The sequence below is a fragment of the Hordeum vulgare genome, chromosome 4H (genome assembly GCF_904849725.1).
Source record: "Hordeum vulgare subsp. vulgare chromosome 4H, MorexV3_pseudomolecules_assembly, whole genome shotgun sequence".
NCBI lineage: Eukaryota > Viridiplantae > Streptophyta > Magnoliopsida > Poales > Poaceae > Hordeum > Hordeum vulgare.
The window spans coordinates 80854400-80870782 of NC_058521.1; positions in this window are offsets into that span (position 1 = coordinate 80854400).

Here is a 16383-nt window from a genome sequence, read left to right on the forward strand (position 1 = left end):
CGAGGTATATGTTAGGTGTAAGAAGTGACTTCCTCTAATTCATATGCATCTGATGCAAGTTGCCGCCGTGAATTCGAGAAAAGTTAATTTGTTTCTTCAGAATCATCCCAAGTCAATCATGCACGTGCGAAGTATTCTATGGTTTGATGGACTGATCATCTTCACTCCATATGTATCTCCTAGCACACCAAGCCACTGATTGATTTGTTTAAGAAAAAGGAGTTCCCTCCCAAGAACTAATCATATGACTTGTGTAAGGACTTTGGTATTCTTAATGATGGTTCCCATCCAGAACTCGGTAGTGTTTTGTTGTAAGACTTTTCATGTGGTCATGATTGTCTAGGGCAGTGTGTTCACATGTGTCTTGCAATCCAACTCATGTTTTGGAGTTGGCTTCCGTAGTTCATTTCCCGAGAACCTCGCAACATTATCTCGTCGATTTGTGTTGCAAACCTTCTTTTCAGACGTGTTGAGTCTGAAGCATCGTGTCACCAACCGGAGCTGAATCTCAGGCAGTTATAATGTTTGGAACTTTCCACAAGAATTATAATATTAGTCTCTATGTAACCCGGTAAAGTGATGTAATGGATAACACACCTAGCCAGAAGACTTGATATTATAATATCTTGCATCAGCAATCTTAGTCATCTTCCGTGAGGTTTTCGTATGACTTATTCTGGAAGTTGTTCCTCATGGATCCCCTTTAAGCCCCGAAGTCCGACCTATATTTGATGTGCTAGATATAAAGCATGACCTACAATTGGGTTGTGCTAGTACATCAAGGAGAACATTGGAAGCGGAGTGCTAAATGTCTCTCGGTCGATCAACCAGATTTCGTTCCCTTGGCACAGCTAAGGTGAAATCTGAGGAAGTGTTGTCTTCCTTTGCATCTGCATCCTCCATCACTGTTCATCATAGTAGTAAGATGTGTCACCAAGATCTTGGCACAGATGTTGGTAAACTTTGATGAATATGGAAATGCTCAAGTTCTTGAGAGCATGCTCAGACACTAGGTTATATCCTCGGTAGTAATTGGAATGTGCCTTCCGTTCCCTGAGTTTTTCTATAACCCTAGTTTCTTTCCAACCTGAGTATGCCATTCTTTCAAATTCCTCCAAACAATCATTTGTGAGTTGCCTTACTCTGGTATGAAGAGTTTCAATGATCTTAGGATCAAAAGTAATTCTTTTTTCCACTTATGGGAATAAGTCTGCGAGTCACCCTCCTACGGGGCCCCGTTATGGTATGAAGGGCAATTTAATCCTCGCTACTTTGAAAAAAACTCATCACCATCTATCTTAAGCGTGGATTTGTTGCCTACCAATTGAACATCTGTTATATGTCCCATTTCCTCATCCGTGTTATGTGTGTTGTGTCTCAGCTCAAGGGACGTTCGTATGTCTCATTCTATGAGTTGATCTTGAGGAGATCGAATCTTGTAGAGTCTTCCTCTTCTTTTGTCGTCGAGCTAGATGAAGAACTCAAAGACAAAGATGTCAAGATCAACATGGTGCGATGAATCAATATCCTCGAGAGGAGCAAATGGATCGTGAAGATTGTGATAGTGTAGTGTCCCCTCTTCCTCTTCCCGACCACGCTTGAATCTCGGGACGAGATTCTTGTTTAGTGGGGGTGAGTTGTCACAGCCCTAGATTATAGCTTGTAGTTAGTTGCATCAGTGAGCATTCATGCATCCACTCAAATCAACTTAATACAATGGGGATGATCTACAATTGGGAAGTGATCAAAACCCCATTGATTTGAAAAATTGACAACAAGGCAATAGAAATTAATACCTTAAAAGGGACCAAGAAAATGTTCCAAATACTTGGCAAAATAGTGACATAACAGAAATTTGTCAAACCAAAATTCTAGGTCACAGGAACTTTTGAAAAAGGATTTTTGAGTTGACCAAATAGCTATTTGGAATGGAATTATTTTTATTCCTTCTATTTTTAAAGTTTCAAAAATGTTGAAACTTTTATGTGGCATTCGATATTATTATCTCTCTCACATAATAACATTTTAGGGTTTTATTTTTAGTCAAACAATTTATTTTAAAACCTAAAAGCAAATGCCAAAAAGAAATAAAATAGGAAAGAAAGAAAAGAGAGAGAGACCTACCTGACGCTCCTGGTCGGCCCAGCCCACCAGGGCCTCCCCCTGCTCGTCGTCTTCCCCGAGCAGCTGCGTGGCAGCAGCGCGTGCGCCGGCCTCCACCTCCTGCTTGCCACCACCTGCTCGTCCCCGCGCTTATCCTCTCGCCTGGAGATGCCCTAGAGCCCCCTCTGTCTGCTCCACCCCTCTCACGCTCCCCTCCTTTTCTCTCTCGCCCTCCCCTCGCCATGGCCGAGCTCGGCTTGAGCAGGCCGTCGCCGTCCGTGCAGCCCCAACCTCCCCTCGCCTCTCCGAGAAGCTCAGAAGGACCGCCTCGATGCTCTGCTCCTCCTCGTCAACGGAATCAAGCCCGCAACCCCCCTGGCGCTCCCACCGTCGTCGTCTGCACCTCCGGTCACCGAGATCCGCCACCGTTGATCTGTTGCCACCGGGCCTCTCCGACCTCCCCGATGCCAAAAATGGAACCCCCATGAGCCGCTGACTCTTTCCCCTCTCCTCCCATGCTCTATCGTGCCCCGTAGCCCGCTCCCCGCATCGGCCGAACCCCACCGCCGCTAGAGCTCGTCGCCGGCACCTTCTCCGGCGACTCCTCTCTCTCCTATCATCCCTGCCAGATCGGCCACTTCTCAAGCAACTCGTAGACGCAAACTGCGTGCAAAATGGGCCTGTGTAGCGCCGTTTAGTTCATCTCCGGCGAGCCTCCGCCGCGCCCGTGGTCGCCGCCGGCCAGGCTCCGGCAGCCCCTGACGTGGCCAGCCTAATTAACCTACTAACCCCCCCCCCCTAGAGCCACTGACAGAGGGCCCCTCGTGTGGGTCAAACCTTACTTAGTGCGGGTCAACGCGGGATTAGCCCCTGGCTCACTGACCTGTGGACCCCACTGGTCAGGATAGACCTGGCCCAGGCGCTGTTGACCGGTGACGCATTGATGACATCACAGTGACGTAGTAATAGCTTTTCTGATTTAATTTAAATCCAGGTAATTGCTAAAACTTGTAAAAAATCATAGAAATTAAAATATAACTCGGATGAAAATAATTTATATATGAAAAAGGATCAGAAAAATCCAAAGAATCTGATTATGGCATTTTCATGATGGTTTGAGAAAGTTAACAACACCAAATAGGAAAAATGATGAATAGGGTAAATTTAATAAATAGTTTGGAGTTGGAATTTGATTCCTATTTGAATTCCACTTCAATTACTATGATCAAACATTGAGCTAGCAAAACCAGTATCTCAAATTGCCATCTTCATGCATGATAAAACAAATTATACGTGAGCATCAGGTCGAACCAATTAAAAGGGTATCCGGAAAATACCTTGCTTGAAGTGGTATTTGAATCCTGATTCAAATCCAGCTTCAACCTAAGAAATGGTAGCTATATTGGCCCTGTCACATTTCATATCCATTTCTTGATCATGCATCATAGTGTTGCATTTCCGTGATGTAATTATTGTTCCTTTCTTGTTTGCCGGTGTTGTTCCCTCTTGGTAGACGATGGTTCCGACGATGTGATCGTTGACATTGATGAAGACTCATTGCTATCTTCAGACGTTTCAGGAAAGCAAACCCCCTTGAGCATATTGATATAAACCCACTCACTCGCTCCTGCTCTCTTTTACTACATTAGGACAAACACGATTCAACTATACATGTTATCGGTAGTTGAACCCATTCCTCTGCATGACCTGATTTTGTCACAGTAAATAGTTGAAAGCACTGAGCATGAGTAGCAACTGCTTGAGCCTTGTTGTGCTTACTCATCCATGCTTGCTTACAATGCCTGCTATGCTTGGAGTCGTGCCGGGTCTGATCCATCTGGATGATGAATCGGAATGGTTGTGTTCATGTCCTACAGTGTGAGAGTAAAATTGTGAATTCGTTTTGGTAAAGGTAGCGATGACAGGCCATGTAGGAGTACATGGTGGGTTGTCTCATTGGGACCATCCTTAAGAACTGAGTTATGTGGATGTTATCCAAGACAAGATACTACCATGCATTGGGCCCTGAAATATGACCCCGCTCGGCTTATTAATTGCCTAGATCCCTGTCCAGGAGTTGCAATTAGTTTCTGGTGTTTGTAGGAAAAGTGTTGGTGGCCATGTTTAGCTCCGCCCGACGGGGTAGGCTTCTCTGCGGTAGATACACAGTGGAACGGTGTACCAAGTGGCACCCGGATGGTGGGCTAGGGAACCCTGCGCACATCGTTTGGGGCCGTAGAGGAAACCTCGGTCGGACTTCCTTGCGGGTTCAGTCTCAAATAGGCGATAAACCTGGACTGGGGTCTTGTGTTGTTAACGTTCGTGGCCGACACCCACGCCAGTGCTTCCACTTGAAGGTTGCCGAGATGCATGACGTGCATATGGTGCTAAGTGGTGGGAGCATGTGTGAAGAAGTATACCCCTGCAGGGTGAATCAATCTGTTCGAATAGCCGCGTCCTCGGATATGGACTACTTGGAAACATTACGTGGTACATAGACAATTTAAATGGATACTCTAAAACATGCAAAATAAGTGCGAGTGCTATGGAAGGCCTTCTCGTAGGGAGACGAGAGTGGATCCATAGTGGTGTATTGAATTGGTGAATATGTGGACTCGTGTGCGCTATCCCACCTCAAAGAAAGAACTTGTTGTCGTAGTATAGGTTAGCTAAGAGTCAAAGCTGGCTTGCTGCAATCAAACCACACAATCCTTTCATTGAAACATGATGCATATGTAGATAGTTCTGATGCAATACTTGCTGAGTACCTTTGTACTCACGGTTGCTTTATTTATGTTTTGCAGAGAAGATTTAGTCTCATTAAAGGTTTCTACACGATGTGTTCGATGTTGACCGGAATAGCTTGGAATCCCAGACAAAGGTCTGGCTCCTTTGGTAGGGTCGTAGTACACAGACATGTTTTGCTTCCGCTTGTTGTTTGTATGACTTGAGTGTCGGGTCATGGGACCCCTGTTTGTAATAACACACTATGTTGATTCTTATGAGTCCTTAATAAAAGCTTGAGTCATAGAGTTATGTTGTGATGCCATGTTGTATCTACACATATCGTGCATATTGTGTGTATGTTATGAAATGCATTATATGTGTGGTATTCGACACCTAGTTGTGTGCCTTTAGTAGTAATCTTTATAGGGAAATGCCTCTTTGTGCTTCTATCGAGCCTTGGTAGCTTGCTACTGCTCTAGACACATTGATTGACCGGCGTGTATCGTTCTTTGGTGCTGTGTCTGTCCCCTCGGGGAAATGTCACGCGGTGTAATGGAGTCCTTGTAGCTTGCTACGACTCGTCTACACACGTTGTTGCTCGACACATGCCTTGCTGGGTTATGTATGCTTGTCCCTGTATGGATGTACCGCTCGGGTTTATAACTAGTCATGTCGACCTGGGTTCTTTGTCGTTTGAACGCTAGCAACATATTCATATACGTGAGCCAAAAAACGCAAACGGTCCCGGCCAAGGTAAGGTGGCAGCCGTGGAGTTTACTGTGCGTGAGGCCGCAAAGTGATGTGATGTGTTATAGGCTAGGTTCTTATGACTTAGGATCGGGGTCCCGAGATCCGGCAAATTTGAGGCGCTCCATATGTCTAGTTTTTAGCAAAGGTCATGCCGAAATTTCCTATATGACTTGTGCTAGAAACTAGGACATATGGAGCGCTCAGGATTTGCCAGAAGGGGAATGAATCAACATTCTGGAAAAATATAGGCCCTTCTTCTTCATTATTCATTTTATTCAGTCTAAAATTAAACTAGCGTACTTAATTAATCATAGGAAACATGTCTAGCCACGAGGAAGATGGGGGTTCTGGTTACCCCGAAGAAGACCCTGTCGATGCAGCAAATCATTATTTAGAATACCTGGATGAACACCGGTTGCCGGTGCAGGGTGGCAATGGCACCAACCCCGACACCAGCACCGGAGCTGACACCACCCCCGAGACCAGCTATGATGCTAGCGAAGCCGGTAAAAGATCGAAGCCGAAGAGGGTACGGAAACCAAACAAGCTCGACACCGGAAAAGTCGTGGTCACGGAGATACACCCCGTTAAATTAGAGCCAAAGGCATCGGAGGAAGCAAGTGCATGCTATGACAATCTACGAAGATGCATCCTCAGGAAAATGCCAACATCAACCATGAGAACTTAAACAAGATACCACATATGGAACACATGCTCCTAACGAAGTTGCACAATAGGTTCCTGTTCCCCGGCCGGGCTAAAAGCAAACCTCGGTGGATGGGCGAAGCCATGCGTAAGATAAATAAAAAGTTGATGGAGTCGTTCAACAACGACTTGGACACCTCGAAAGTAAGGGTGAAAAAAGCGATTGTGAAGAATGAACCGTGGTCCAAGATTCATGCTGACAATCAGTCACTAAATGAAGAGGACTTCGACAAATTCAAGGAGACTTGCGCTAAAGAAGAAGTCGATTGTAAGTTGGAGGAAATGAAGCTGCTCTAGTGTAACATCCCAAAATTATAAATTTTGGAATGTTACACTAGATTTATTGTTTGTTGGTTGCCTGAGTGATTGAAACTTGTGTGAAAATTGAAACTTTTCAAAACTTTTAAATGAGAGGGAATAAAATGACTTTCCCCTTCTCCGGTGAATTCAAATTCAAGCTTTCAAAACAACGAGAGAAGATGACATGACTTCTTCAACCATAAAGAATTTGAACGGAAATATTTGCATTTGAATTCTTTTGTTTTGCATTTCCATCGCGCGGGAAATGTTCGGAGAAAACTCTCTTGCACGCAAGAGAGAGAGCGGAGGAAAATGACACTCCAAAATTGCGGGCAGTTGTTTTGAAATGTTGGAAGCCAAGAAAACCCAAAGTTCTTTTGCAAAAATAATTGCAAAAAAGAAATAAAGCAAATTTGGGAATCTCTGAAAAAACATTTTTTTTCAAGTTTTTATTTTGGCTTTAAAAAATATGTTATTCGGGTAGAGATTCTTTTTCTGATTTTTTTGATATATAATACCATATATAGATACTTTGATTTATCTTCTTTTTTTTAGCTTTTATATTTTCTGTTTTGGAAAAGTTATAGAAAAGGAAAGGGTTTTTTTTAAACAGCCGCCGCCGGGCGCTAGATAGCCGCTGGGCCGATCCCCTCTGCCTAGGGACGAACCCCTTTAAAACAGGGCGACCGACCTCTCCCCACCGCCCCTTCTCTCCCTGGCCTGCGGGTCCCACACGACCGAGACTTCCCCCACGTCACCTTCCTTCTTATTCCTCCTCCCCTACCATCCCAGTACCGAGACCGAGCTCCTCCCTCGCGATTTTCTTCCCCGTTTCTCCCTCTCCCTTTCCTTTCTACTCCCTCCACCTAGCCTATATAAGAGAGCCACCCTCGGTCACCCCGTTCCCAACCCTAGTCGCCGCCGCCGCCCTAGCCCCGCAGCACCGCCGGAGCAGCAGCAGCAGCAAGGCTACTGCACCACTTCGGCACAGCCCTGGGAGTCCCCTCCCCGAGCCCTCTCCGCCCCCGAGCCCCACCCGCGGAGGAGGAAGACCCCACCGCCGCCTCCCATCTCCCCCACCGCCCGGAGTCCCCCTTCCCCTCCCTCGCCGGCCATCCTCCACCTCGCTGGTGCAGCAAAAAGAAAACTACTGCCACCCTTCGTCTACCCCACCCAGGAGCAGCCCCGAGCCCTCTCACCCCCGCCGCCGCCTCCCCCGAGGAGGAGGACTTCCCCGTCGCCGCCGCCCCACGTCTCCACAGCCCCGGAGCCTCTCCCTCGCCGGCCAGCCTCTCCCTCGCCGGAGCAACCCGCAGCCAGCACGGTACTCTCGTCCCCTCTGTTATTTTTTTTTCTTTTGTTTTATAACCATTGGATCTTAACTAGTGGCTTAGATTAGATTTAGAAATACCCTTTCGGTTTAGTTCAGTAAACCAGCGGTTTATTCTTTCACTTAACTTTAGCGAGTAGATTTTGCTAGAGCTAGGCCGTTTGTTCAAAGTTTGCAACAAACACCCCTCTCAGCCAATAACATCACGCCACGTGTACCCCCTGTTAGATACTATTTAACTTCAGTTTTTCTGTTTTGATTCCAAAAACAGCAAGTTTCAATCTTGTTTTGGCCACAACTTTTGATCCCGAAGTCCAATGATAGTGATTCCTTTTCCAGTAGCTCACAAATTTCTTGTAGTTTTTAAAAACATATAAGTTGTCTATGTTTGAAGTTTTCAAATATAAGTTAGATCAGATTTAGTTGAAACCTTGTTTTGCCTATTCCAGGAGTTTAAAAATACCTTTTAATTTGATTCCTTTTGGTATTGATCACTAGTGATCTTATGTATCAGTGGTAAAACTGTCAGATTTTTTTGAGTATTTTAGCTCACTGTTTCATGTGAAACAATTCCTGTTTCACCTCTTTTAAGATTTCGGCTAATTCATTTTCTATTTTTGTTTTAAATATTTTCTTTATTATTTCAGAAAGATTATTATTTTTGTTTATGTTAGTTAACAGTAGTTTTGCAACAAGTTTTTATTTTATTTTTATTTGTTTTCATGAAATCAATGCTAGTTCCGTAGTAACGTGCAATTGCTTTCACCATTGTTTCAAATTCCGTTTGGGAATACTTTCAAAAGGTTTTGTGAAAAACACTTTATTTTATCTTAGTTAAACTTATATCTTAGTTCCTTGTCATTATTTTGTGTTAGACAAAACTATTTAGTGTTTGACGTAGTAGAAGACTCCCTAGTCTTATTTGAAGTTTCTTTCGGTTTCTTATTCGCTCTCTCTCTTTTGTTTTGATTGCTAGAATGATTGCTAGTATGAGTGCTTATGTGAATGATATGTTTGCTATATAGATTTCATCTGAGAGTGACGAGTAGTCTATCAAGTTAATTCTCGAGAAATTCTTCTTCGTCAACATCACCAGGCAAGTCACTTTGATCATACTATCACCTATGTTTTATGCATCGTAGTTCTACCATCCTATGCCCAATTGCATGCTGCCTAGGTACTTGGAAACTTTAGTATAAGTTGTAATATCATGCGGTAGGAACACAACAACCCCGATACTTGGACCCGGGACGACAATTTCTTAATGCTATGCTTGAGTAGACGGGTCATCGGTTGAGTGTATACCACGAGTGATGCGAGGTTGATATAATAATCAAGACCGGTTAAGACCAGATTTTCAAGACCTCGAACGCAATGCAACACTGGGTGAAGGACGGTTGATCGGCTCCCTGGAAAACCCAGTGGATGCCCGGGATGCTGGAGAGGCCATGACATCCTGCGGAAAGCTTCACCCAGGCTCAAAGAGACGGACGGATATTTTCAAGACCCAAGGCTTACCTGCACAGCCACAAGTCATTATGGGCTCTGGCTTGGTTGGACAACGCGGCGACTCTGGACAGGCGGTGCTAGCAGATGTAGACGAACGGTAGGAATGGATGGGCACCGACAGGGATTCAGAGGGACCCGTTGAAAGACCATGTTTTGATCATCCGGTCTTCAAACACCCTGAAGTGCGAGGACATACTCGGAGTCGATCAAATCTTGTGGGGAACGTGTGCAAAACTCTGTAGAGTACTCAAACCTAATCGATTAGCCGTGTCCACGGTCATGGACAACTTGAGCCAAAGGAACTGAAGTTATCTGGATTTCTGAACACCATTTAATATATTTGATGAGGGTAATTATTGGCAACTCGGGTACGAGAACTGGTTGGTTGAACCATCTCGTTAACAACCAACCTTCGTAGTAATATTTTGCTTTTAGCCTCTCTTGATGTAGGAAAAAAAATTGCTTTACGCTAAAACTTATAGCCCCACCTGCCATATATGCATATAGTATCGATGATTACATTTCACCCCTCTCTTATGTGACTTGCCGGCATATTCAATATGCTGACCTACACGGCTGCAACGTCTTATGTTGCAGATATTTTTCTTCGACGAGTAAGAGTACGATTCTACGGTCTACACTCAACTTGCCGTTGGTGTTTATTGGGACTCCACTCCCTTGACTGCTTCCGCTAAGATATTTAAGGTATATATCAGTTTTACGCTATTTACATGTGATTGCACTTCGATATATACATTGATGTACTGTGTGTGCCAGCATACTGATCCAGGGATGGCACAGAAACACAGAGGCTTGAATTGTTTTGAGTCGGGTCGCTACAGAAATGGTATCAGAGCACATGTTGACTGTAGGACGTGACCCTAGAAACTGGAAATTTCTTAGGAAAGGATCTCTCAAAAAAAATTATTTTCAAAGAACACCTTTTACTTCTCATCTCTTGTGATTTCATCGAATGTTCTCTCTCACCTCAAATGGTTAGACAATGCCCTTTGACCACAAGAAGGATCAACCGACTCCCACTTCAAAGTAAAGAATTCAAAGACCCTGAAGTGTTCGAATAATTATATGACCATTAGTAGTCCAAACCCCTTTTATATACTCACGTTAGATACGATGATTTGTGAGCCGTCATTGGTGTGTGTTTTCCGACGGCCACAAATAAAACCCATTCTCAAAAAATATTGTTTGTATCGTGTGTATCTCCGTGCCTCTATTACCCGTCTCATTCCCAAAACCTCAACCCTACCAGATGGAGTATGAAGCTGGACTTATAGTCTCTGGACCAATGACCCAGCTGGAAGCTGAGATATGGATTCAGAACATGGAGAACGCACTTCGGGAGCAACTTGATCTCAAGGAAGTATGAAGTGGAACACGCTCTTCACTACTTTACACAAAGTGCTGCAATCTGGTGGAAAATGCACCATGCCATACAAGGATTTAGCGGAGCAGAAAGTTGGGAAGAATTCAAGAAGACTCTGTTAAGATCCCTTCTCATTCGGAAGTGCTATGATTATCCGATGGAGAAGACTTGTGCATGCAAGATCTGTGGAGAAATAGGACACACCCAGGAAGAACACACGGATGGATGCACTCATTGTGAAGAAAATCACCCAGCTGAGGAATGCCCAAGTAGTCAGGTGACTTGTTTCCTTTGTGAAGGAACCACCCACTACCCAACTCAGTGTCACATTTACCCCAACGTGCAACAAGTTGTCAAGCAGCAAAAACATGCAGTGAAGGAAACACTCAAGAAGAAGATTCTAGAAGAACCGGTGATGAACGAATATATTGAAGATCCTGATGGACAAGGTCTGACCAGATTTTTCTCCAATGCATGCTACTCATGTGGAGAAGAAGGACATTATTCACAGGACTGCACGAAGAGAAGCCAAGAGGATCTAGGATACTTCCCGACGGAAGAAGTGGAGTTTGATCCACTTGAAATAGAAGAACTGGCCAAGATGAAGGAGTCCAGAAAGAAGAAAAGTACCCTCGGAAAAACCAAATATCTGCAGACATAGACCTGAGTCATGTCAGATGTTACAAGTGTATGAAATTTGGCCACCACAAATACATGTGCTCAGGAAGGAAGCCGGAAATCCAAGGAGCAAAAGCAAAAGCTAAGAAGCCTCGAGACTTGTCAGAACTCATTTGCTTTCGCTGCAAGGAAGCATGACATTTTGCTAGCGATTATCCGCAAAGGAAGAAAGCTAGAATGGATTAGTTAAGTTTTGACCACAGAAATAAGTGTGATCCGAAGCACTCTTGTTTTTCATGAGATCATGGAGTGAAATTTTTGTAACAGAAGTCCCTGAGATTGTAATAACATCATGAATAAATGGAATTTATTGTCTCATTGGAGATTGTCTATGTTGAACTGTATGCGTTGTTTCTCTTCGAGCAAAGATCTCTGAACATTATGAGGATATGAGAAAATATGGTCTATGCAGGCATGAGTATAATTCATTGAAGTGTGGTAGTAATCGGTAAACCCACAGGATCCACTGAGAAGTAATGTATCATGATTACCAAGGACACACATACATTCCTCTGAGTACTTATTTACTGACACCTGCAGATGACAACTCTCTACGAGTCATTCCTCAAGGGCCCAGAAACGATCATGACCCTGACCAGTGATCATGATTACCCGAAAATCCTGAAGGACATGATGAAGCACATTCACCTTGAAGGAGATGCAGTGTACAAAGGCTACCCATTCATGGAAAATGGAATGGAACTTTGGTACGTGGAAGTACACCTCCACCATGTGAAAGGAGTTTGTCCAAAGACTATGGGGCAATACTTTTTCATTTCACGTGTACCACGAGCAACCTTCTTTGATGCGGTTCGTGAAGCTGCCATGGAAGCCATACGTCAGATCGGAGAAATACTTGAAGCAAGACTCCGTCATACCCAAGAATACCTGAGTGAAGTACGTGCGGAGATGATGGAGATGAAGCTCATGACCACCATGATGAAGCAAAAGATGGATTATTTCAAGGAGCACCTCGGAAAGTTCGAGTGGAACTAAAGTACCTCCAAGAGAGGCAGATGAATAAAGTTGGCAGAAATGCTCGACCATACCAAACCATGTGGATGGCAGCATTGTAATAGGGTACTTTTGAATTGAAGTTTTTGAGAAGAAATTAAGGATGTAATAAAGGATTGATTATGAAATGAATATGATTTATGGAAGAAGCTATGATGGATCAGCAAACGTTTTCTTAGGAGCATACGAAAACCTGAGAGTTGTGAAGATACGATAGATGTTTCGTTCAGCTTGCAGAACCAATGGATTATCCGAACTCTGTTCGTGGACAAGAGAAATTCTGCAATGCTTGTGAGGATGTCCAAGTGTTAGAATATGAGATTCACTAAGCCTTATACAAGGTAATGATTTCAGTGCGACATGGCTTGGCCACCATGACGACTTACTATTATCATTTATCTTGCTATTCGGAATGGTAAATCTGAGAGACTTACCCATATAGAGAGACGACGTTCGTTGAAGCTTTTGTTTAAACCTTAGAGTGGTATAAGAAAAGCCCATGTACAGGGCATTTGTTGTCACGCGTAGGAAATTTTACGGTGAGAATGAAACCAAGACCCCTCTCTCTGCAGGATAACCACAAATGGTAGACCACCATGGGAACCATCGGTATGTTATTTAGAATTGACCACGAGACTGTCAGTTAAGAAGACCCAGTAATGGAAAAAGCTTATATCAACGGAAGAGCCCTCGTTTTTGATGGAGACGTTATGAATATAACGGAAGATATGAAGACTGTGAGGAGTCAGATGCCAAAACCCCAGAGGATTGTTAAAATCTTAAGGGACCAGTACATCTCATTTTAAGTGTGGTAGCATCCCACTCTGCAGGAGATTGGATTGCTAGAAGACCCCCAAACCCTAACCTTTCTTTCTAGCCTCTTCGAATCTCGAGGACGAGATTAATTTCAAGTGTGGTAGTTTGTAACAACCCAAAATTATAAATTTTGGAATGTTAATATAATTATTAGATTTATTGTTTGTTGGTTGCCTGAGTGATTGAAACTTGTGTGAAAATTGAAACTTTTCGAAACTTTTAAATGAGAGGGAATAAAATGACTTTCCCCTTCTCCGGTGAATTCAAATTCAAGCTTTCAAAAGCAACGAGAGAAGATGACGTGACTTCTTCAACTATAAAGAATTTTAACGGAAATATTTGCGTTTGAATTCTTTTGTTTTGCATTTCCATCGCGCGAGAAATGTTCGGAGAAAACTCTCTTGCACGCAAGAGAGAGAGCGGAGGAAAATGACACTCCAAAAGTGCGGGCAATTTTTTTGAAATGTTGGAAGCCAAGAAAACCCAAAGTTCTTTTGCAAAAATAATTGCAAAAAAGAAATAAAGCAAATTTGGGAATGTCTGAAAAAAACATTATTTTTCATGTTTTTATTTTGGCTTTAAAAAAATGTTATTCGGGTAGAGATTCTTTTTCTGATTTTTTTCATATATAATACCATATATAGATATTTTGATTTATCTTCTTTTTTTAGCTTTTATATTTTCTGTTTTGGAAAAGTTATAGAAAAGGAAAGGTTTTTTTTAAACAGCCGCCGCCGGGCGCTAGATAGCCGCTGGGCCGATCCCCTCTGCCCAGGGACGAACCCCTTTAAAACAGGGCGACCGACCTCTCCCCACCGCCCCTTCTCTCCCTGGCCTGCGGGTCCCACCCGACCGAGACTTCCCCCACGTCACCTTCCTTCTTATTCCTCCTCCCCTACCATCCCAGTACCGAGACCGAGCTCCTCCCTCGCGATTTTCTTCCCCGTTTCTCCCTCTCCCTTTCCTTTCTACTCCCTCCACCTAGCCTATATAAGAGAGCCACCCTCGGCCACCCCGTTCCCAACCCTAGTCGCCGCCGCCCTAGCCCCGCAGCACCGCCGGAGCAGCAGCAGCAGCAAGGCTACTGCACCACTTCGGCACAACCCTGGGAGTCCCCACCCCGAGCCCTCTCCGCCCCCCGAGCCCCACCCGCGGAGGCGAAGGACCCCGCCGCCGCCTCCCATCTCCCCCACCGCCCGGAGTCCCCCTTCCCGTCCCTCGCCGGCCATCCTCCACCTCGCCGGTGCAGCAAAAAAAAAACTACTGCCACCCTTCGTCTACCCCGCCCAGGAGCAGCCCCGAGCCCTCTCACCCCCGCCGCCGCCTCCCCCGAGGAGGAGGACTTCCCCGTCGCCGCCGCCCCACGTCTCCACCGCCCAGGAGCCTCTCCCTCGCCGGCCAGCCTCTCCCTCGCCGGAGCAACCCGCAGCCAGCACGGTACTCTCGTCCCCTCTGTTATTTTTTTCTCTTTTGTTTTATAACCGTTGGATCTTAACTAGTGGCTTAGATTAGATTTAGAAATACCCTTTCGGTTTAGTTCAGTAAACCAGCGGTTTATTCTTTCACTTAACTTTAGCCAGTAGATTTTGCTAGAGCTAGGCCGTTTGCTCAAAGTTTGCAACAAACACCCCTCTCAGCCAATAACATCACGCCACGTGTACCCCCTGTTAGATACTATTTAACTTCAGTTTTTCTGTTTTGATTCCAAAAACAGCAAGTTTCAATCTTGTTTTGGCCACAATTTTTGATCCCAAGTCCAATGATAGTGATTCTTTTTCCAGTAGCTCACAAATTTCTTTTAGTTTTTAAAAACATATAACGTGTCTATGTTTGAAAGTTTCAAATATAAGTTAGATCAGATTTAGTTGAAACCTTGTTTTGCCTATTCGAGGAGTTTAAAAATAGCTTTTAATTTGATTCCTGTTGGTACTAATCACTAGTGATCTTATGTATCAGTGGTAAAACATTCAGATTTGTTTGAGTATTTTATCTCACTGTTTCATGTGAAACAATTTCTGTTTCACCTCTTTTAAGATTTCGGCTAATTCATTTTCTATTTTTGTTTTAAATATTTTATTTACTATTTCAGAAAGATTATTATGTTTTGTTTATGTTAGTTAACAGTAGTTTTGCAACAAGTTTTTATTTTATTTTTATTTGTTTTCATGAAATCAATGCTAGTTCCGTAGTAACGTGCAATTGCTTTCACCATTGTTTCAAATTCCGTTTGGGAATACTTTCAAAAGGTTTTGTGAAAAACACTTTATTTTATCTTAGTTAAACTTATATCTTAGTTCCTTGTCATTATTTTCTGTTAGACAAAACTATTTAGTGTTTGACGTAGTAGAAGACTCCCTAGTCTTATTTGAAGTTTCTTTCGATTTCTTATTCGCTCTCTCTCTTTTGTTTTGATTGCTAGAATGATTGCTAGTATGAGTGCTTATGTGAATGATATGTTTGCTATATAGATTTCATCGGAGAGTGACAAGTAGTCTATCAAGTTAATTCTCGAGAAATTCTTCTTCGTCAACATCACCAAGCAAGTCACTTTGATCATACTATCACCTATGTTTTATGCATCGTAGTTCTACCATCCTATGCCCAATTGCATGCTGCCTAGGTACTTGGAAACTTTAGTATAAGTTGTAGTATCATGCGGTAGGAACACAAAAACCCCGATACTTGGCCCCGGGACGACAATTTGTTCATGCTATGCTTGAGTAGATGGGTCGTCGGTTGAGTGTATACCACGAGTGATGCGAGGTTGATATAATAATCAAGACCGGTTAAGACAAGATTTTCAAGACCTCGGACGCAATGCAACACTGGGTGAAGGACGGTTGATCGGCTCCCTGGAAAACCCAGTGGATGCCCGGGATGCTGGAGAGGCCATTACAACCTGCGGAAAGCTTCACCCAGGCTCAAAGAGACGGACGGATATTTTCAAGACCCAAGGCTTACCTGCACAGCCACAAGTCATTATGGGCTCTGGCTTGGTTGGGCAACGCGAAGACTTTGGACAGGCGGTGCTAGCAGATGTAGACGAACGGTAGGAATGGATGGGCAC